The sequence below is a fragment of the Bos grunniens genome, chromosome 13 (genome assembly GCF_055505025.1).
Source record: "Bos grunniens cultivar Pamir isolate PY7600 chromosome 13, Bosgru_T2T1.0, whole genome shotgun sequence".
NCBI classification, from domain to species: Eukaryota; Metazoa; Chordata; class Mammalia; order Artiodactyla; family Bovidae; genus Bos; species Bos grunniens.
The window spans coordinates 80231436-80255339 of NC_141177.1; the positions used below are offsets into that span (position 1 = coordinate 80231436).

The 23904-nt window shown below is 43.3% G+C and overlaps 1 long non-coding RNA gene across 1 annotated transcript in view; it reads right to left on the minus strand.

Annotated features, from left to right (window-relative positions):
* The window catches only part of LOC147361285 (uncharacterized), a 162307-nt gene extending 141996 nt beyond the window's left edge, over positions 1 to 20311 (minus strand). The window contains exon 1 of the long non-coding RNA XR_015140013.1: positions 20163 to 20311. This is a non-coding gene — a long non-coding RNA (uncharacterized LOC147361285). The remainder of the gene's footprint in view (positions 1 to 20162) is intronic.
* Between the last annotated feature and the right edge of the window lie 3593 nt (positions 20312 to 23904).

The window sequence follows — 23904 nt, forward strand, 5'->3', positions numbered from 1 at the left end:
AGAAGATAATCCTTGACACAGAAAAACATCTGAATTTATAATTATCATGCCCATTTGCAGCATTATAATAGCAAAAAAATAAGGAACACTATGTTTTAATAAAAGAATGCTAATGCAAATTATAGCCTGTTTTCTATATTATGTAACAATTTAAATGATATTCAAAGATTTACAATAATATAAATGCTTAACATCATATTAAATAAATTTGAAAACAAAATTATATATGCAATATAATATATATATATATGTAGGAAGAATAGCAATACAGGTACAAAAGTTTGAAGAAATAAACACCAAAATGCTAACAGGCATTGTCTTTGAATAACGGTACCAACTTTTCTATATTTTAAAATGTTCTACAATTATACCTAGTGGCAAAATGTTACTTTTATTACTTATTTCAAAAAACATATTATTGGTTTAAAATTGTATTTGTATGGTGAAGACAAAAACCATATAAAAATATACCTACATGTGATCAAGTATCAGGAAAAACACAGAAATATGAACAGCTGTTGCATTTAGATCCAATGACCAGAGCAGTTTTCATTTCCATTATGGTATTCACAGCATTGTTTACAAACCCTGCCCCATGTATACTCATGAAGAGACAATGCTTATGTTGATTTGAAGATGGCTGGCCCCTCTGCTCCACTGGGATGGGTAGAAATAGATGTCAAGGGAAGAATCAAGTCATGGCCCTGGAAATCGTGTGGAATAAATACTCACAAATATAAAACCAAGCAGGTCTTCCCCCAAGTCTAAATTAAGGATGATTTAGGGAATCATTCAGGGAGCTTCATCCCTAATTACACTCCAAAAATGTTAAAACATGAGCTTCTTGACTATCAGAACCTATTACACTGGTAGATCCCTCAAGAAGCAAAACTGAGGGGCAGAAAGTCTCAGTGCATATAAACACATTCACGTGTATAAACATACATGGTCTCAGATAATGGGGTCGAGTGCATTTGACCACAGCAAGGACATGACCATCTTAGAAAGTGCCAGCTTCCTACCTTTGGACCCAGTAGTAGTTACTTTCAATTTCTGGAGAACAAAGTTCAAGCACTGATTCCAAAGTGAAGGGCTTGAGGGAAAGAAGGAGCTTGGACTAAGCCAAACTGCCATTTCATTTACTGAAAGCTTCAAAATATTACCAACTCTGTTTGAAATGCATCAGCAACGGTTCATTTTTTTCCTTTTTATCAAAACACATTTAGACTGTGGTCAATGACAGCATAAATCTTAAATAGAAAAGATACAGGAAAAAAAAGACCACCCGGGTAGAACATAACTGTAAATGTGTCCATAAAACTATATTTGAATTCTGATCTTATACACAGAAATGCATTTAACCTTCCCAGCAAGAGGCTTTCACCAACTTCCAAAGAAAGTGTGACCAATTAAGCTAAAGAAACTTTAAGAGTCAATTTTAATTACACCGAAAGATGCTCCAGTCACTTCCCAGCTCCAGCTGAAGTTTTTACTAGAGATGGCTGGAACCAATTTATGTGCTTTTATGTTGCGTCTAGACTTTAATAAGCAGTTTGAGCACGAAGCCAGCCGAACCCAGCATCAAGCAGGCTGTAGGGTACCCAGCTCATAGAAACACAGTAGTCCTCAGGGCCCCTCTCAAGCCCTTCTTGCTGCTATCAGAGAATCTCTCTCACCATGTGGTTCCAAAAGCAACAGGATCTAGTCTTTGTTGATAAGATTCATGACACTTCCTTAACTTAGTTCAAGTTTTTCTTTGCCATCTCAATCCCAAAGGCCTCCTGAGATCATTCACTCTAGCTTTCTCTTATGTAACTTTTATTACTTATTTCAAAAAACAGATTATTGGTTTAAAATTGTATTTGTATGGTGAAGACAAAAACCATATAAAAATATACCTACATGTGATCAAGTATCAGGAAAAACACAGATATATGAACAGCTGTTGCATTTAGATCCAATGACCAGAGCAGTTTTCATTTCCATTATGGTGTTCACAGCATTGTCTGCAAACCTTGCCCCACGTACACTCATGAAGAAACAATGCTTATGTTGATTTGAAGATGGCTGGCCCCTCTACTCCACAGGGATGGGTAGAAATAGGTGTCAAGGGAAGAATCAAGTCATGGCCCTGGAAATCGTGTGGAGTAAATACTCTAGCCTTTCTCTTATCCTTAAGAATAACCGGGGGAAATGGAGAAAGGCGACTTGGAACCAGGTGCACCCAAAAGGACAGACCATCCGGAGGTGGAGTCACCCACCAGCAAGTGATCTTCAGTAAGTCATGTGGCCTCCCTGAGCCCCCATTTCCATAGCTGTAAAATGGGATGCCTACATGGAAGGTCTGTGTAGATGAAACACAGTAGTCTCTGCAGTTGACTGAAGCAAGAATCCTGTACAGGTGGTCTATTTAAGGGAGTGCTGTCAAGAGAAATCAGGGCGTGAGTGGCTGGGCAGGAAAGGGGAAGAAGCAGAGCAAGGGCTGAATTTCCCTCAAATCCCCAGCCTCTGTCTGGTCCTATAAGAAGCTCCAGAGCTACTTACCACTCAGAGTCTGCCATGCATTAAGACAACGGAGCTGGCTTCCCTAGTCCCACCCCCGGTCAGTCTTGGCTATAGACAGTCAGGCTGGGGTTGTTGGGGAATGTAAACTCCCAGGCCCTCATGTCTCTTGGTGTAGGTAAAGCAGCTCTGAGTGCCCAGAGGCAACCTTCTGACAGTCAGAGGTTCAAGCTGTTGACAAGAGATGGCATAGGGGCACCAAACAAGCAAAGGGAATGTAGGCATGACATGATGGCACCTGACTTTGCAATCGGTGTTGGGGAAATATGATAACAATAGCAACTATTACTATAGCAACCAATAATTCTTAACATTTTTGAGGATCAAATATCTCTCATGAAGCACTTTACATGTCTTAGCCAACAACTTACAAAGTATGTTTGGTTACTGTCACCATCATACAGTTGGGGAAACTGAGGCTAAGAAGGATAAAGGAAACTGCTTACACACTCCCAGAGGCAGTAAAGCTGAGTTGAGAATCCCATTCCTATAACTCCAGAAGCCAGAACCCAAGTTCCCAAGTACTATACTAGTGCTGTCTATGAAACGTCTAAATTAAGAGCCAGATGACAACCATCTTCATGGAGTCTGAGCACATTATGGGAATGCATACACCTGGCAGGTTTTAGACAACTGAGTGAAATAAAATTCCAAACAAAATGCTTACACAAGGCTTAGGTACTCCACAAGCAGAAAGATTGAGACTCCTGAATCTCTCTTCTTTTTCTCATGAATACCAGATGCTCCATAGAGAAATCTGGTCAACATCCACTTAGGTTAAATGTTTAAGTCTTTGGGGCCCATATTTCCAATATTCACTCTGTAGGGTAGTAACTTACAGAAGAGAGAAGGTAATCTCCTGGTTCCATGAGCATCACACACGTTTATTGGCAAGGGGAACACGAAAGCTGTTTGGCGTGTCTGCTCTGCCTGGGTCTTACATCTTCAAGCAGCATGAAGTAGATGCTGAGCTTGTTAGGGCTGCCTTCTCTGGATCAGTGACAGCAGATATCTTTGATCATTACTGTGTGTCACATAATTGCTCTCAGACCAAAAAAAAATAATAATAATACTCTTGTTTACTATTAATATATACCATTTGCAGACATATTTTCAAGGGTTTTTCTACAAAAATGCAAAGGTGTCACTGATAAGTTTTAGATTGAACCAAATGAAACTGCCATTTTTGTAGTTTAAAAACAGATGAATATCAGCAAGCTCACATGGCACAACCCCATAAGTTATTGAGAGCAAAAATTTTTTTAAAACCTAAAGAGATGTCTCATAAATCTTCATGGTCCTTTCAAATGGCTGAATGATATGTAACGTGAGTAAACAGGCAGCGTTGTTTGCTAAAACCAGTGATGTTTGACCAGAATGAGAGATAAGTGACAATGAATAATCCAAACTGGTGGCAGATCCCCTAAAAACTGTGAACCAACCAAACACTTTAGCCAAACAAGGAGAAAAGCACCGATTTGGGTTTCCTCTAACTGGCCTCATGAAAGTGATCTAAATAAGTGGGTAAATAGACCAAAGGAAGGTAGCAAAAAGAACAAAAAGAAAGAAATCATGAGTCTGGGTAACTGTCAGACTGGATAACAAATGCTGCACATACATTTTGGCCTCCAAGCCCCTCCCCTCGCATGCCTGCTGCTGCAGCCCATGTATAACTATGAGTTACACATCTCATTAAAAGGCTCTATTTCAGCTAATCTGTATAACTATGAAACTTGAAAACTCAAGATTCAAAAGGCAAAACCAAAACAGTTCTTCTCCATCATTACCAAGAGCTATAATCACTAGCCCTTGTGTCTGAGAGTGACAGATAACATCCATGGCAGATGGGTTTCTAGGCAGTGCCTTCCTAGACCATCAAGGACATGGGAGAAGGAGTAGCCATGCATGCATCATACATCTGTCCTCCTGACCTAGGCTTCTGTTGACTTTTCTGTAGAAGACACCTAGAGATTATCATACTAAGTAAAGTAAGTCAGAAAGAGAAAGACAAATATCATATGATATCACTTATATATGGAATCTAACATATGACACAAATGGATTTACTTACAAAACAAGACCCATAGACATAGAAAACAAATTTAATGGTTACCAAAAGAGTATAAATTAGGAGTGTGGGATTAGCAGATACACACTACTGTATATAAAAAAACAAGTAACTACCAATAGCATAGGGAACTATATTCAATAACCTGTAATAACAGAAAGACTATGAAATTATATGTAAAGTATATATATAAAGCAGAGACATTACACTGCGAACAAAGGTCCATCTAGTCAAAGCTATGGTTTTTCCAGTGGTCATGTATAGATGTGAGAATTGGATGATAAAGATGGCTGAGGGCCAAAGAATTGATGGTTTTGAACTTTGATGTTGGAGAAGACTCTTGAGAGTCCCTTGGACTGCAAGGAGATCCAACCAGTCAATCCTAAGGGAGATCAACCCTGAATATTCATTGCATGGACTGATGCTGAAGGTCCAATACTTTGGCCACCAGGTGCAAAGAGCCAAGTCATTGGAAAAGACCCTGATGCTGGGAAAGACTGAGGGCAGGAAGAGAAGGGGGAGACAGAGGATGAGATGGCTGGATGGAATCACCAATTCAATCAATGGACATGAGTTTGAGCAAACTCTGGGAGATAGTGAAGGACAGGGAAGCCTAGCATGCTGCAGTCCATAGGGTCACAAAGAGTGAGTCATGACTTAACAACTGAACAACAAGATATATATATAAATATATATATATATATATATATATACACATATATATATGTATAAACTAATACAACATTGTAAATCAACTATACTTTGATAAAAAAATTTTAATTAACAAAAAATGATAATATCCCACAAAGTCTTGTTACATCCCCATCTCTCTGAATTTGCTTCAGAAAATTCAACATAGGCACTGGTGAGCCTATGAACATCATTCCCATTATCTCGGAAGGACCACTTTTAAGTTATTGAAGAACTATATGGGACATGTGCAGAGACTTGGTCTCCTAACCATGTAATGTTAGCTTTTTCCACACAAACATGGTAGAAGTGATATTGATAGGAGTTTCAAGTTACTGAGTTGCCTGATGCACTTGATCCTTAGGAACGTAAACCCACTTAGTTCTTACAACTACCCCTGAAGTTGAGGATTTGTCCTGGACAGCATGTGACATGTTTAGATCCATTATACATGCAATCTCTGAACCGGTCCAGGTTCCATCGAGAAAGAGCTGGCCCACCCAAAGTGTTCACTGATGAGTTGAATGAAGGGACTGTTTACAAAACAGAGGTGACAGTTAAGCGAACAAACCAGAGATGGTGAAGTACCCAGGATCCAGCAAAAGTTGGAAGCCATTACCCTGAAGGCCTGGAGAAAAGGACTGTTACTAAAATGCAAGAGAGAGCCATAGTCATGATACAGGTGCTAATGGACACAGGCTGGGCACTGTCAAAACCACAGTCAGATGGCAGGGAGTGGAGATGAATACGTACCCCAACCTTTTTCTCTTCCACTGTCTGATCTCCTGCCAATGCTCCCCATTAATTTAACCTAATAGGAAACCCGACATCAATGGAGTACAGACAATACAGTTTATAGATGTCAGTCCCCAGGGCACATAAGAGGGTGAAGAAGAATGGAGAATGATCTGGAGGAGCAAATGGAGATTATCAAGGATCACCCCCCACTGAACAACATAACCATGTTTAATGTCATGGGTCCCTGTTGGTTGGGCTACTGAAGATGGTTTCAGGGATTGGATCCTGAGCCAAAGACAACTGTTCATAGGCTGAGCCAGCTCTGAGGAAGCCTGGCATGAGAACTCTGACCAAGAGCACTCCTTATTTGATGGTTACCTCCTGACTCACTGAGATGCTATTGGTGAAGTTTGAATGTGATACAAGGTCAAGGAGAGAGAATGACAGAGTAGAAACAACAAAAAGCCATGAAGGCAGAATGGAGACAGACACACAGAGAGATAAGAGAGACAAGAATAAATCATGCCATGAACATGGAAGTGCTTCTCATGAAGGAACTGCTTTCTGCCTACGTGGTGACCACTTGGTGCATTTCCTTCAGTGCCTCTGTCTCTTGTAGTAAAATCTCTGATCTGCAGAATCACCTGACCCTGCCTTTGATCCTTACAACCTAAATGGCTCTAACAGCAAACCACAAGTTTCCCTGATTTTACAGTTGAACTAACTGAGCAAGAAGAATTAAGAATATACCCAAGCTGATACAGAAAATAAGTACCCACCAATGAATTCAAACCTGGTTCCATCTGTCAAAAGTCCACGGGCTCTCCACTGAGCAACATTGTCAGATGCAACCCAGGACAAAGCTGTCCTAATAACAGAAGGACAGTTTTCTGATTTTCCCAAGAAAATTCCCCAATGATGGCAGAATTTCTGCCATTACCAGTTGATAAATGCTCACGCTTTTCTGGGTCTGAAGCTCACAGCCTTTTAAAAGCCATTCATAACAGTCTGTCTAACTAAAAGATGTTAAGAGGACCATCTCAGGGATGTTGGCAGATGTTCCTGGCTAAAAAGGCTTTCTGGAATATAAGGGTAAGATATTTCACATCGGTTTCCATTTCCTTTCCTAGATCCCTCGAGATCTGAATGTGACGAAGACATACTGGGAACACTGTGTGACACTTCTTCCACAACAAACAATACTTGATCTTAGGAAAGACAGAAACTATTTCCATTATATGCATAATAAAAGACTGCATCCTCCATTGCTTTAGCTCGTAAACATTACCAAAGTAACAGAACCATAATTAGTAACACAACTAAAAATTAAAACAATAAGGAGTCATTAGAGGGGTGAGCAGCTGAGGCCTGGAAGATGGGGAGAACAGGTCAAGATGTGCAGAATGTTCTAAGCCCTCCTGCCTTGTGGAGACTTATGTTCCAAGACAGTGTAAGCACGTTTCATAATTCCCACACAGTCCTCTTCATGGTCTTATCATTAATTTAAAGGGAAAGTTCATTTCCACAGGCCAAGCTTCACAGTGAATGTTGAGAACCCAGTCCAGTGGTGGAAAAAGCTCTAGAATGTTTTTCCACATTCAAACCAGGGCTTCCTTATCAAGTTCATCAAAGCGTTTTTAAAAAATACAAATGTCTCACCAATTTGCCCAGGAAGAATAAATCTTCACAGCCACCTCAAAGGCTTGACAACTTTATTTTCATTGTGTAAAGCTGGGTGGGTCCCCCTGAACTGGGCTTCCTAAAGAGACCCAGCCCTTCTCCACAGTCTCCAGTCCTGCCACTCCAGTGAGTGTGATCAAAGGGGGAGGAAAGCTGAGCCGCTGAGCCTCGAGGAATAAAACTAAAACAACAGATTTGTTTCTTGGCTTCTCTCTTAAATATGTTCAGAGTGTTTAAAGCCCTGTAAGGAAACGCTCTGGGGCCCTGGATATGAGACAGGCACATCTAAGCCCTTCCCAAGAGGAAACCTCTCACCTCGGTGGGGTAAATTAGCTCATTAAGAGCAGCCAGAAGCAGGCAGGAAACCTGGGAAGTAGAAGCTTTAATTCAAAGCACAAAAAATTATAGATTTCTTTACACATTAAAAAAGCATTTATCTTGGCTAAAAATGAAACGACTTTTCAATGATCAACACATGGTTTAAATCTGCTGTGCTAATTTATATCTGTCCACCAGTCTGTCCAGTTGTTCAGCTACCAGGAAATTCAATTACCTTCAAGAAATCTTTCCTGAACACCTACTATGTGCCTGTGGCACATCTGTGACTTGTGTAAATACAAACAACAAAAATAGAAGGCAGGTGTATACCTCCTTGTTCAGGAATGTGTACTGAAGACTGGAAGACACTTTTATTTCACTGAGTGTATTTTTGCATTGAGCTTGGATGAGAATAAAGTACAACGGAACATTAAAAAGTGCTGCGTTCAGTGGAATCAGTGCTGAGACATGTAGAGGGAGGAATGGGTCAAAAGGCGGCAGCAGATTGAAAAAGAGAGGGTGAAGTTTCTTTGGAAGATATCCTAGCACAAACAGGACCTGAACTGACCCTGAAGGATGTCAGTGTGGCCTCTGAAAGATCTGGCTTCGGTCTCTGCTCTACTGCTGGGATCTCTGACTATACCAGTTCTCTGGGCCCTAATTTGCCCCTTCAGAATAAACACATTGGACTTGAATTATTCTTTCATTCATTCACTATTCAGAACCAACTACCCATATCAGATGGTCTTGGTGTTTTAGGGTGAAGTCTATGGGTTTGCTTTGACCCAAGGCATGAAAGAAAGATCTCTGCTCTCCAGCAAGGGCTCAGACATACATGGCACTGTGACAAGTCCCATTGTTACCCTCCGTTTACTTATCAAGACATCTAGGTTGGCTCTGGGGAAACAGGACACAGCATTGGTTAAACCTAGCTGGGAGAGGGGACAAGGAAACTGTGAAATACAGACAACTGCAGGAGAAATGTCATAAAGGCAATACTTCGCATCTATTGGGTTCACATGCACTGATATGATTAGGTAGTGACAAGACTCAAAGGCAGTGGAGGGGTTCAGAGAAGAGCTGCCATTTGGCTTAAAGTAAACAGAATTGACAGTCCATTAGAGGCTGGTATGGCATCCTGAGCCATGTGGCCAACTGCCAACAGATCAGCAACAAGAATTGGGACACTCAGGACTTAGCTCCAGTCCTGTTACTGGGTGACATTCAGTTCAGTTCAGTTACTTAGTCGTGTCCAACTCTTCGCAACCCCATGGACTGCAGCACGCCAGGCCTCCTTGTCCATCACCAACTCCTGAAGCTAACTCAAACTCATGTCCATTGAGTCGGTGATGCCATCCAACCATCTCATCCTCTGTCATCCCCTTCTCCTCCCACCTTCAATCTTTCCCAGCATCAGGGTCTTTTCAAATGAGTCAGCTCTTCATATCATGTAGCCAAAGTATTGGAGTTTCAGCTTCAACATCAGTCCTTCCAATGAATATTCAGGACTGATTCCCTTTAGGATGGACTGGTTGGATCTCCTTGCAGTCCAATGGACTCTCAAGAGTCTTCTCCAACACCACAGTTCAAAAGCATCAATTCTTCAGCACTCAGCATTTATAGTCCAACTCTCACATTCATACATGACTACTGGAAAAACCATAGCTTTGATTAGATGGACCTTTGTTGACAGAGTAATGTCTCTGCTTTTTAATATGCTGTCTAGCTTTGTCATAGCTTCTCGTCCAAGGAGCAAGCATCTTTTAATTTCATGGCAGCAGTCACCATCTGCATTGATTTTGAAGCCCAAGAAAATAAAATCTGTCACTGTTTCCATTGTTTCCTCATCTATTTGCCATGAAGTGATGGGACCAGATGCCATGAATTTAGTTTCTGAATGTTGAGTTTTAAACCAACTTTTTCACTTTCCTCTTTCACTTTCATCAAGAGGCTCTGGGTGACGTTACCTACATTGCTTGAACTGCTGAACTTCAGGGTCTACGTTTTAAACTTGGGTTGATAAAATGTATGTACATTTTCCCTCTCACATCTCAAAAAGAATGTGGAGGAATGAATAGTAATAATAATATCCAGCATATTCAGAATACTAATTTTATATCAGTTTCATGTCCTGTGCTCAGTCATGTACAACTCTTTACGGTCCCATGGATTGTAGCCCACCAGCTCCTCTGTCTGTGGAATTTTCCAGGCAAGAATACTAGAACGGGCTGCCATTTCCTCCTCAAGGGGATCTTCCCCACCCAGGGGTTCAACCCATCTCTTGCATCTCCTGCACTGGCAAGCAGGATCTTTACCACTAGCATTCATGTATTAGTTCTGGGCAGAGTCTGTATGCCTGATTTTTCTTGAACATAATACCAGCCTCTTTGAAAAAGGTACCATGTGCAGTTGAATGTTCAAAATTATCTTCCTTGATAAAGTTTGAGGAAATTTATCCATTTGAAAAATCCCACAGCAACCTTGGGGCGTAAGACCAGTACATCTAATGCTGCTTGTTAAAGTTCAATAGAAGGGGCACACGTCTACAGGATATGCTTTGCTTGAGTGATTGAAACTATAATTAAACATCTCCTATCGCCTTTGACTGTGTGGATCACAATAAACTGTGGAAAATTCTGAAAGAGATGGGAATAGCAGACCACCTGACCTGCCTCTTGAGAAACCTGTATGCAGGTCAGGAAACAACAGTTAGAACTGGACATGGAACAATAGACTGGTTCCAAATAGGAAAAGGAGTACGTCACGGCTGTATATTGTCACCCTGCTCATTTAACTTATATGCACAGTACATCATGAGAAACGCTGGACTGGAAGAAACACAAGCTGGAATCAAGATTGCTTGGAGAAATATCAATAACCTCAGATATGCAGATATCACCACCTTGATGGCAGAAAGTGAAAAGGAACTAAAAAGCCTCTTGATGAAAGTGAAAGTGGAGAGTGAAAAAGTTGGCTTAAAGCTCAACATTCAGAAGATGAAGATCATGACATCTGGTCCCATCACTTCATGGGAAATAGATGGGGAAACAGTGGAAACAGTGTCAGACTTTATTTTTCTGGGCTCCAAAATCACTGCAGATGGTGACAGCAGCCATGAAATTAAAAGACGCTTACTCCTTGGAAGAAAAGTTATGACCAACCTAGATAGCATATTCAAAAGCAGAGACATTACTTTGCCAACAAAGGTTCGTCTAGTCAAGGCTATGATTTTTCCTGTGGTCACATATGGATGTGAGAGTTGGACTGTGAAGAAAGCTGAGTGCCTAAGAATTGATGCTTTTGAACTGTGGTGTTGGAGAAGACTCTTGAGAGTCCCTTGGACTGCAAGGATATCCAACCAGTCCATTCTGAAGGAGATCAGCCGTGGGATTTCTTTGGAAGGAATGATGCTGAAGCTGAAACTCCAGTACTTTGGCCACCTCATTCGAAGAGTTGACTCATTGGAAAAGACTCTGATGCTGGGAGGGATTGGGGGCAGGAGGAGAAGGGGACAACAGAGGATGAGACGGCTGGATGGCATCACTGACTCAATGGACGTGAATCTGGGTGAACTCCGGGAGTTGGTGATGGACAGGGAGGCCTGGCGTGCTGCGATTCATGGGGTCGCAAAGAGTCGGACACAACTGAGTGACTGAACTGAACTGATTGTCTACCATGCTTTTGACTAAACATAATAAAAAGTAAATGGCTGACAAATGTAAGGCACATGCCCTCCTATATGACACTCTCATCCACCCTGATGATGCCATTCTCAGACATGAAAAGAATGCTAATCAAAGACATACCCATTCTGATTTGAAGCAAACATCACAGTGGTTTATAGAAAACTTCCTTTCTACGCTGACCCACAACCTAAACAAAAGGTCAAAATCACTTAAGTTGCTTCAAAATGAACTGTGGTGATACAAGCCAGCAAAGTGGGGTGGATGGAAGCCCATGCAAATCCTTTGTAAGTCACAGAACTAAGCAAACACTGGGAAAACCTGCTATTGTTTACTCTGATACTTTAGTCAACACTTTGGAATCATTAGCTGTGGGCCCTTGGGTAAAGTTGCTTTTTAAACCCACTATTTCACAGTCAAGGTCGACTTCTCCCCTAGCCAGCAGATCCATAACCCTGAAGGCCACATCCTCTGGAGCCTCACACACACATGTTCAGCTCTCACAGGCATCAACAGGGGGGCTTCTGAGACCCTGTGTCTGGATGGGGGTTACCTCCCTACTCTTTTACCTAAAAATGAAATGGTAAGGAGTCCAAATTCAGGTTTATCTAATATAGGAGACCAAAAGCAAGAAAGAGCACATTCAAACTGAACTACAGATGATTCTAAAATGTCTTGACACCAGAAATTTTATTAACATCAAGCAGTATAACTAATTGGAGACATGTTAAAGTATCTCCTCACCAAGGCTTCAAAACACCCATTAATGAAGAATGTAGTGGCCACATATTATCAGTGGAATTTAGTAATCCAATTACTGTAGAATATAGCCTCTTGGCTTCCATATTTGCACAAAGATATTATATGTGTGTGTGTGTGTGTGTAGGACTTCCCCAGTGGCTCAGTGATGAAGAATTTACCTGCAATTCAGAAGCCACAGGTTTGATCCCTGAGTCAGGAAGATCCCTGGAGGAGGGCATGGCAACCCACTCCAGCATTCTTGCCTGGAGAATTCCATGGACAGAGGAGACTGGCAGGCTACAGTCCATGGGGTCGCAAAGAGTCGGACACAACTAAAGCGACTTGGCATGCACACACATACACACGTATGCTTTTCTGGAAGGCAGGGGTCTTCAACCTCAGCCATGCAGCCACTGGCACTAATTAATGGAGTAGCTTTCAGGAATCGGTGAAGCTCTCTGAGGTGTATTTTCATTTCTTTTATTGAAAACGACCCCCAAAGCACTCAGTGCTCTAAAATTCTGTGACATGTAAGTACTAAATGACAGACAGTAACAGTACAAGTCAATAAGGATTGATAGAGAGAATTATAAACTTAAAACCTCAGGGCGGTATGATTACCTTCAATTATGAAGGACAAGACATTAATCATTAACTCTGAACCACTGGCAAAGGAGCTAAATTAAGTAAGTACTAAGGTGACTTTCTGGCCTGTGCCCAAGATGAAGCCCTAAGCAGTTAGACTGGTACAACTCCCACCCTAAGAATTAGCAGGATGTACGACCAAGGCCAGGCAAACCTAAGCTGCCTGGGATTACAAAAGGGAGAACACATGTATACACTGTGTGTCTAGAAAATTCTCCAAAGTCAGGATTTGAGCCCCAGGGCCATTGACAGAACAAAGAATACCTGGGTCAAGGCATCCCTTCATTTCCAACAGGCTGGGTTCATTCGCGAGTCATACAGGAGCTATATTCTGCACAAAAGATAAGTGTCTCAGCCAGCTCACAGAAATCTCAACAAAGAACCCCATCCCTCCAAACAGTCAAATAATTATTTTAATGAGACCAAAAGTTACATGCAAAAGTGTTTCCAAGCACTCAGAAGAAAAGAGTGCACTCCACCCCGACCTCAGCACACACATAGTAGGTAGGCAGCTGATTTCACCCCCAAATCAGCACTGGTAGTTTAGTTATGCAGGGTAAAAAGATTACACTCTAGACCCTAGTGGCAATGATGGTTTCTACATTGAATTTCTACACAGAAAAATTCTGTGGATTAGTCATCTCCCCAAACATGGCAATCATCAATGGGTGGCTCAATCTCAAAACAGTCTGTTGAGTAAAGGACACAAAATAATTATACTGTATGATTCCAACTGTAGGAAGTTCTAAAGCAGGCAAAACGAATCTACAGTGATAGATATCAAAACAATTGGTTTTTGGCAAGGGGAGGAGGACTGTCTCATAGGAGCCCAAAGGAATTTTCTGGAGAAACAGAAATGTTCTGTGAGTTACATGTGGGTATGAATGTGTCCAAAATGACTGAACTCACATCAAATATCTGTGCATTTCACTGATGAGTAATTTATACATCTACTAAAATACATGTGAAAAAGAATGGACGGTCCCTTCTGGAGAGGCAGATGGTAACATGGGAGATGAAAATGACAATATTCAAGGACTTGCCAATGACAAGGGAGACACTATCTCTCTGACAAGGTCAAAGAGTGTAAGGAGGAAAAGACAGAGTTGCCGAACACATTTTATAGTATGCATGGGACCTCTTATTTAAAAGCCCTGGTAACTAAAAAAGCAGTTTTTTAATCAGTTGAATGGGTGGTACTCAGTCTAAAGTGACTGTAAGGGTGGGGGTGGATCAGGAGGCAAATGTGCTATTACCAGACAATGAACACCAAGATTACAAACTCCAACATCCTCATTTTGGTGTGCCGCTTCATAGATCGTGTCCCAAGGGCTTCAGGTTTTAAGACTATCCATTTCCTTGAGGTCATGGAGCCCCATTAATCTTCTCTGAAAGGCACAAACTGCATAGGACTTGAGAGTAGATGAAAATATCTACCCCTCTGCCCTGGCCCAACACCCAAAATACTGACATCACAGATTCCTTAGGGCTAGAGCACAGATGGGACTCTTAAGGACCCAATACCGACATTTTACCCACAGCCCACCTCTAACCCATGATATTGGAAAACTTGGTCTCCCTTTTGCAGATAAATTCTCCCTCAAGAAATGTCCTTCCTATCCTCCCCTGAACTTTCCACCTTAATTTCCTAAATCCTTAAAGGAACATTTCATCTGATAAATCCATCCCTCCTCCTAGCAGCTGAGTCTAGACTATAAGATGAGCCAATCTCCTGGAGCCCAAGAAGGGAGGAGGGTCCCTTCAACACCTGGGGATCAGACAAGGGAAACCACCAGACTGATGAAGAGATTCAAAAGACCTGGGTTGCTAACGTTTAGATCCTCTTCTGCTGTCGTTGTCTGTTGACAAGGAAACATCGTGGTGGCGACCTACTTGGACTGTTCAGAGTCACTGAGCACCCAGTCAAACCACCCCTGTCTTTACTCCCGCAGGTAACCCTGTCTCCATGCAAACATAGCAACCAACCAGGCTGATCATTGATACAAACAAACCACACTTCAGCCCAACAGAAGATCTGGAAACTTTTCAAAACTAAGAAATCACAAGCACCGAGAGGCAGAGTTATATATTTATCCCTTTCCTGAAAAAAGAACAACAACAACAACAAAAATCAAACCTGAGAATAAATCCACCTGTGAGTTCCTATCTCTACTGAGGTCACCCCAGATCCCTCCTCTTTATTGCAAACAGTTCAGAAGCCACTGAAGGAAGTTGGCCAATAAACCTTTTTCAACCCAAGATTAATGGCTGATTTGTCATCTGGGAGGGAAAGGTGAGCCTGCAGCCTCCGCCAAGGAAGCAAACCGGAGGCGGTGGGGCAGTTGATTTATGGGGTTGAGAGGCGGCTAATTAGAGCCTCATGGCGGAAGATAAGAGAGCCAAGGCATTTGGGGACAACGCGGGGAGGGGGCTGCAGAGTGCCCTGAGCAAACAGCCAGCTGGGTGGGGAGGAGAGGGGGCTCAGAAATCAGCTCCAGAGCAAAGCAGGGAGACTGGATGTGGATTCCAAGAACAAGCATGTGTGGAAAACTTCTGGAAGCCACGAAGGAGAAGCCCATGTTCTAGCACCTCAGAGATAGCCTGAAAACAAATCCCTGTGGCTTAAACAGCTCCGATGGCCCAGCAGTGGCCTGCACCCCAGGGTCACCAGCTGGCTTTCTTTGCCTTCTGAGCCCAGGGTCCCCCGACGCAGCCAGCCCAATGATCCCAAGGTGGGTCAGCTCAACAGAAATGATCATCCAAAACAATTTCTTGGATTTTCCCCTGGAAGCTTTGCCCTCCCAGCAGCTGTCAGGTGTCCCGAGGCAAAGAGGAGCTCGGCGGGCTTGAGCAGGCCGCAGAAGGACCAGCCCGCAGAAGCCAGGCGGCCGGGGCCCACTGCGCCGAGTAGTCTCGGCGGGAGCCGGCGCTGCACCAGGGGAGGGGCTCAAGGTCAGGACCACTGTGAGGGGGCAAGGAGAGGACCACCTGTCTCACCTTCCCAAATAGAGCTCCTTCCAGGACAGCCTCGCGCCATTCGCAGTGGGTGTGAGTGCGCAGGGGCTTGTGCGCCGATTCCTGCACTCGGGCGCATGTGCACGGGTTTGCGAGCGCCCAGGCCCTGCGCATCACAGATAATCACCCTAGGGACCTGCTCCCTTCACTGGGGTGCTGTGTTTAGGTGTAGAAAAGAGGCCCGAGGTCCCTCAAGCATTGCCTTCAAACACAGTGGCCTTTGCCCATCTCTCCTTTCAAAAATGAGAGCAGAGAGAGAAAGGGTGAAAGAAGCAGGAACAAGGGAGAGGAAGAGAGTAAAAGGGAAAAGAGGAGGAGAGAAAAAAAGAGAGCGGGGTAGACGAGAGAGACAGAGAAAGCAGGCAAGCAAGGCGAGCAGGCGGCTGGGGCAAGACCTCAGGGTCTTCTCTCTGCTTTTCCTGCTTTTTGATAAATCGCTGTGGTGGCCTGTGACTGTTGTCCCTATATGCTCAGGCGAACAGCTTTTCCTGGAGACTGTTCAGTGGCTGCCAGGCCGGCTGGAGCTGGGCAAGCAGCGCGGCTCTCACACTGCCCCCCGTAACTCAGCTAGAGAAGAGAGCCTGAAGTCAGTGTTCAGGGCGCAGAGCGGGCATTGCCCCAACACAATGAAATGGTAGTGGGCCAACTCACAGCACAGAGCTGGGATAATCGGCTTTTAAGGAGGTGCTGGGCACAGGGGCTGCCAGGACTGGGGCCCCCACCTGTGGGACCTGCCCCCAGCCACCTCCACCTGTGGGCCTCGCCTGGGCAGAAGACCTGCTGGAGACTAAGGGAGCCTCACTGGGCCCTCTTCCCTGGCTACTCCTCTCCATTTTGCCATTTGGGGCCCTCAGAGCACCTAAAATGTGAGGACAAAAGCCATTTCACAGGCACAGCCCTACGGCTTTCAGATGAGCCAGGGTGAAGGCCAGCAGATGGAGAAATCCCACAGCTGTGCCCAGTGCCCACGCTCAGTACACTCAGACGTTACCTGATACATCGGGACACCTGAGCACTGCCTGCACACGTGCTAAGTCAGTTCAGCCCTGTCCAACTCTTTGAGACCCCAGGCTCCTCTGTCCATGGCCAGGCAAGAATACTGCAGTGGACTGCTATTTCCTCCTCCAGGGGATCTTTCCAACCCAGGGATCAAACCCAAGTCTGCTGTGGCTCCCGCATTGCAGGCAGATTCTTTACCACTGAGCCACCAGGGAAGTCCAGTCCCCCAAATAACAAGAACTGAGTAGTGGAGTTAGACACTGCATATGTATCTATGTCAGTAGTTTCAAATAAACAAGGCAATTTATTTTACAAGATTTCACTTAATACACCTCTCTTAACAGACAGGTTTTTTTTTTTCACCTCCTCAATAAAGCTTAAATCAAAGAAGGGTCCAAGAAAGATGAAGGCACGAGCCTGGTGGCCATGTGAGGGCTGCACAGCCATGGCCTTGGATTCTTTCTGGAGTGATTGGTGTCCCTGGATTTAAACAGAATTTTTTCTTCAAAATTTCAATTTTATTTTATCTTGTGTTTTCTATCCATCTGCTTCTACCTGTCTGCCAATAGGCAGCTGTCAAGAAAGTTTCCTGTCATTCCAAGGTGAATCTGTTATCATCAGTAGCAATATCACCATTTATATTTGTACTCTAAGGATTGCAAAATTAAATTAGGTGACCTACAAAAAGGCTTCCCTGGTGGTTCAAATGGTAAACAGTCTGCCTGCAATGCAGGAGACCCAGGTTCAATCCCTGGGTTGGGAAGATCCCCTAGAGAAGGAAATGACAACCCACTCCAGTAGTCTTGCCTGGAAAATTCCATGGACAGAGGAGCCTGGCGGGCTACAGTCTATGGGGTCACAAAGAGTCAAATAAGATTGAGCAACTAACATTCCCACTCACAAAAATGCAAGCCAAAAAGCAAACTGACTTATGATTTGAAATAAAGGGTGAAGGGAAAATCAAGAGAAGAGATTAAAATGAAGCCTGAGGTTCTGTATCCTTGCAGAGCTGAGCTAGGACTTGGTTCTTCAGCTCAAAGAGGGAAAAAACATAATCCTTTAGGTCAGTGAATCTGAACTCAAGCCCAGCCTGATGTATGTGGCCTGGGGGTGGAGGGCCCAAGCTTCCATATTTTTCAAAGCTCCCCTGTGAGGTAACAGCAGACCAGCTACTCAGGAGACGAGCATCTCTGAAGCTCCTATGAAGGATAGGACACTGTGCTGTTTGGGGAGGAAAATAAAACCCTTTCAGTAACTCCTGTACAATGAAAGCAGTGAAGGGTGTTCCATTAAGATGTAAATATAGCACAGAGAAACACAGAGTAGCACATAGGAGATTGAGGCGGAAGGAAGGCCATTCCAAGGAAGAGAAGCAGTGTGAGGGGAGACACAGAGCACCCCAGTCATGAAATGTTTAGCAGCCTGGCTGCAAGAGCACCAATACGGGCGGTTGGAACTTAGCAAGCTCGTGCAAAGGGGTTGTGAGGAATCCCGCTTGCCCTGCTCAAGGCCTGAGGCTAAGAACACAGGGTGAGTGATTACCTTCCATGGATTGCATCTCCATCTTCCATCTGTAACAGTGAAAGTTGCTCAGTCATGTCTGACTCTTTGTGAATCTGGGTTTGAATCCCAGCTCCCCTCCTAACTAGCATGTGAGAACTTGCACACACTGCTTACCTTTTTTGGGCCTCAGTTTCCTATCTGTAAAATGAGGACAGAAAAGTACCTACCTTGTAAGAATAAGTGAGATACTCTGTGTAAGGTGGTGAACATAACATCTGATACATTATTACTATCATTGCTTGTACTATTCCCTCTGTAATGAGAACAAGGGAATAAAATTATTTTCAGGGAATACCTTCTAGATGTATTAATCTTTTTATATAATATTTAATTTTGTGACAACTCAGTTGAATAGGCATTATTATTTTTAACTCCAGTAAGCCCATTGAATCTCAGCATGGTTGAGTATTATGCCCAAGTTCATACAGCAAGAAGAAGGTCAAATTGAGATCCAAACCCGGAAACTATAAAACATTGTAATGACTGGGGCCACTTTATAGTACAGGGAACAAAGCCTAAGTTTCAGAGACACCTCTCTCACTTACCCAGACCCCTGTAACACTCTGAATCTACTTTTCCATGCACACTTTTGTATTCTTTTTCTTAAGGAGCATATTTGTACAAGTTCCATATTTATATAAGTTTAGGTTCCCCAAAACCTGGATCCACCTTCATGATAATATATGAATGACATGGTATGATCAGAACTAGTTTCTAAAAAATGGGCAAGGGTAAAGTGATAGGAGGAAGACCAGGAGAAAATGTGTGTTGTGAGTAGAGATAAAGAGTTGAACATTAGGGACACTGCATTTGAGGGGTCCACAGACCACCCAGGTCAAGATGTTCCAAAAATGGGTCCAGAAAACATGTAGGGCAAGAGATTCAGATCAGCAATAATGAATGGATAGTGTTGGAGACATTATTTCCCATAGAGAATGTTCTAGAGCATATGCTCTAGATGTCAAACAAGCACACATACCCAGTATGCCTGCAGTACAGTAGCCAGCAACCACCTATGGCTAAGTTAAATCAAATGTAAAATTCAGCTCCTCCAGCCCACTAGCTATGTATCAAGTGCTCAGTGGTACGGGGCAGCACAGATAGAGGACGTTGCCATCACTGCAGAAAGTTCTACTGGACAGTGCTGGCCCAGAAATCTAGAGGATGGTTGAGGACAGACTCACAGGGAAACATCCGAGGGACAAATGAAGAGGATAGTGAGGAAGGACAAAGGAGAATGACCAGCAGAGTCGGGAGGAGAACGAGGATGCAGAGAACCCAGCAAAAGGAAGAGTTTACTCAACAGCAGCCATCAGCAAAAGAGACAACCACAGACTCCCAGCACAGAATGAACACAGGTCCACACAGCCACCTGCAAACCCTGTGTCTTAGCCTGTCCAGCTCCTGTAACAAAATGGCACAGACAAGGCGGCTTATGAAAACAGAAATTTACTGCTCACAGTTCCGGAAGCTGCAAGTCTGAAATCAGGGAGCCAGCACGGTCAGGAGAGGGCCCTCCTTCGGGTCACCAGCTCCTCCTGTGTCCTCATTAATGGAAGGGGCCTGGGAGCTCTTTGGGGCCTCTTTTATAAGAGCCCTGATTCTGTTCAGGAGGGCTCCACCCTCAGGACCCAAGTACCTCCCAAAGGCCCCACCTTCAAACACCATCACACTGGGCTTGAGGATCCCAACACATGAGTGTTGGGGGTGGGGGGGACACATTTTCAGACCAAACCCCCTGCATGAGTGCTCCTATAAGACCTTGAAAAGGCATTGTTTTTCTACAGCCACAAACAACATGCCCTGAACTTGGCCCTGCCCAGAAAGAAAACCTTGAGAAGGACCAAGGACAGCTGTAGCTGGAGAAGTAGATGCCTGGAGGCCTGCTTTCCCTCCCTCCCCACCACAGAATCCTTTAAAACCCTTTGCAAATGGACAAGGCACACGCCTGCCCATGCCGACACCCAGCTCTCCAGCGGGAGACTGCCTGCATACCCATGCAACTTCCTGTTTGCTTGTGCAATTACCTGCAGTGCACATAAGAATGCATGTTCTCAGTGTAGCCTTTTCTGCCCTGTGCATGTATGTGCATATTTTGAAGGTGCAAATGAGGCGCCAAGCATAACTTTTTAATGTAGCCCTAAAGGGGTACATTATTCTGACCAGCACTAACAAACCCGTCCCACATTAAGGCAGCAACTTTAGGCCCCAGCAGAGGCAACAATGTCAAGCAAGCACACAAACCCAGTCTCCCCACGTGGCTCAAGCTCTTCTTATGCCCTTCACTCCTGCCTCCTCCTTTAAAGTCACTCTGCCTCCAAAATGCCTACTTTGTCCAAAGTCTCTCCAAACCCCTCCCCAGACTTCTGCTGCATCTCCTAGGGATTTATACGGGGACCTGGGTCTGTCTCCCCTCCCTAATTATGACCTTGTCTTTCTAAACTTTGTCCACTGCACCGGGTCACTAGTCAACATTTTGAAATGTGTCCAGGCACCCCTTCTCTTGGAACGTGCTCCTCAGTCACAGAGTCTGTAGCTGCAGCAGAGTCTGGCCAGGTGTTCAACCAACGTCTTCCCTTTTCCTCCTAACACAGCTGGACCAAGTTTCCCAGCCTCCCTTGTAATTGTATTTGGCCACATGATCCAGTTCTGGGTTTCCCAAAGGGGGAAGAGTGATTTGTATGACACTTCCAGGTTGAGATGATTAGATGTTCCTTCTACAGATTTGCTGTCTTCCCTCATCTACTGGCTGGAAACAGAAGACATGGTGGAAGGCTACATGACCTTGAATGACACCACAGCTAGACAGAAAGAACTTAGGCTCCTGAATGACTGTGTGGATCAGAGTCCTCCCACGCCCACTCCCCTGCCCACCCTTACTTGACTGTAATAAAGGCAAGGAATAAACCTTTATTGTGTCAAAATCCTGAGATTTGGGGGTTATTTGCTATGGCAATCATCCTGCCCTGATGTTGTAAATGGATTACAAATTTTCTCCCAATTATTTCCCTTCCATTCAATGTAATTTAGTAGTTTCTTCCATCAAGTGTTGGAATCTATTTTCCATCCCTTAATCTAAGATTGGCCACAGACCTTGGTTTGGCAAATGAAACACAGCAGAAGTGACCGTGTGCCTCTCCAAGCCTAGCAGTCAAGAGGCAATTGCATGCCTTCACATGGTTATATAAAATGGTTTGTAATTAATCTGTTGAACTCTGCCAGTGAAAGGATGCCTCTCAGATCTTTCAAGTTGCTTTTAAAAGTTTGTTCTCTTAAAAAATTTCACCACTTCCCCCAACAAAATGTATTTAGTCAAGATTTGTTTTGTAAATGATTCCTTTCATGGTCTTTGAAAAAGAAAAAGCCAACTTTAACCTCCTTTCTTTACAAATGTCTCAGATTCCCTACTAAAAAAGGCTGGGGTTGTTTCAGAACTAAGATTAACAATACCTCTGTTGGTTTCAAAGACAAGGTGGGAATTTGATGGTCTTGAGACCTTCTATTTCATGCATGGAATGAAGACAGTTTGTCACAACAGCCTTTGGCCAGCTCCTGGAGTTTTTCTTTGCATTAATTATTGTTATGCCTAGTATCAGCATGCCTGTCCTTTGTAGAATGAACTAAGGTGTAACTGTAACATCCTCCTGTACCTTCACACATGGAAAAAACTAAAGCAGGTTTTTCTTAAAAGTTCTGTGTCTGATTTAACATTGTTTCAATATTAAGCTCACAACAGCAGTAAATATGAAGTCATTGTATTGATTATTTGAATTACATTCAGTTTTTCCACTTGTTTGCAAGGTCTCCATAAGAAGTCTATTTTTGGCTGAGATTTTTTTTCAGTGGTTCCACTCAAGGAAGTATTTGCTTGTTTTGAATAGCACTTCAGGTCTCTGATAAGTGCTTCTAAAATTTTATCTTATCCTCTGGAGATCTTGTTAAAATGCAGATATTCTGATGCAAAAGGCCTGGGGTCAGGACTGATACCTTGCATATCTAACAAGCTCCCAAAGTAATGTTGATGACACTGGTCCATGGACCACACAAGAGTCTAGAGTGGACTTTTACTGTGTTGGATTTTCCAATGCTTAAAATTTCACTTAGATGGAATATGATGGAGCACATGAATGAAGATCAGACCAGAAAATAGAAAGCAGTTTGCATAATACCTATAATTCACCCTGTGATCACCAGCCTAAACTCAGTCCTATGTGATGCCAACTGTGCTACCATTTTCTAGCTGGTCATTCGATGAATGAAATCAAGGCACATGTGTTCACACGGGAAGCAGCAGTGCTGGTGTGTCTTTATGTTCTCAATTCACATCTAAATTTCTTTCACAGTCTAAGGAGTCTGAATTCCCCTACTTCTTTCCACAGTTCACTTCCCTCTCCTTGTCTGTCACTATTACCAACTTTCCATCTTGAATATATATATATATTCTTTTTACTCTTTAAAATTTTTTATTACATCTTGAATATAGATCATATAAGCCTGCTCAGTTGCTTCAATCCTGTCTGACTCTTTGCCACCCATGGACTGAAGTCTGCCAGGCTCCTCTGCCCATGGAATTCTCCAGGCAAGAATACTGAAGTGGGTTGCCACACCTTCTTCCAGGGGATCTTCCTGACTTAGGAATCTAAACCATTTCTCCTACAATACAGTAGGATTCTTTACCCACTGAGCCACTTGGGAAGCCCCAGTATAGATCAACGAAGGCCAAATAACACAGGTGAAATCTACTGACCTAAGCACTCATGGTAAGGTTGGATCTTTTTAATCCACTTGTTTGGTCCACCTTTCCACTTGACAGCAATCTCTATAGGTGGGATTGTAAGTTCTATGGGTAGTACATAGAACCACTTCTGTAGGAGAGCTTTCCTAAGAGGCCTATAGCCTGAGATTTGGGTTAAGCCCTTAAATGAGGATGTCTTTCAATTTCGTGATCACAGTGCTTGGATCAAGTGTGTGTTTTAGCTGTTAGTCCACCAACTAGGAAGGCGTATTCCTTATAGCTTGACACAGAATATGGTTCATGGATTAATAGAAAGATCCATCAATTGAGTAATAGAAAAGTAGGTTCTGGCTCCAATTCTACCTCCAAATTACCTAGACAGTGTATTAAAAAGCAGAGACACCACTTTGCCAACAAATGTCTGTATAGTCAAACCTATGGCTTTTCCAGCAGTCCATGTACAGATG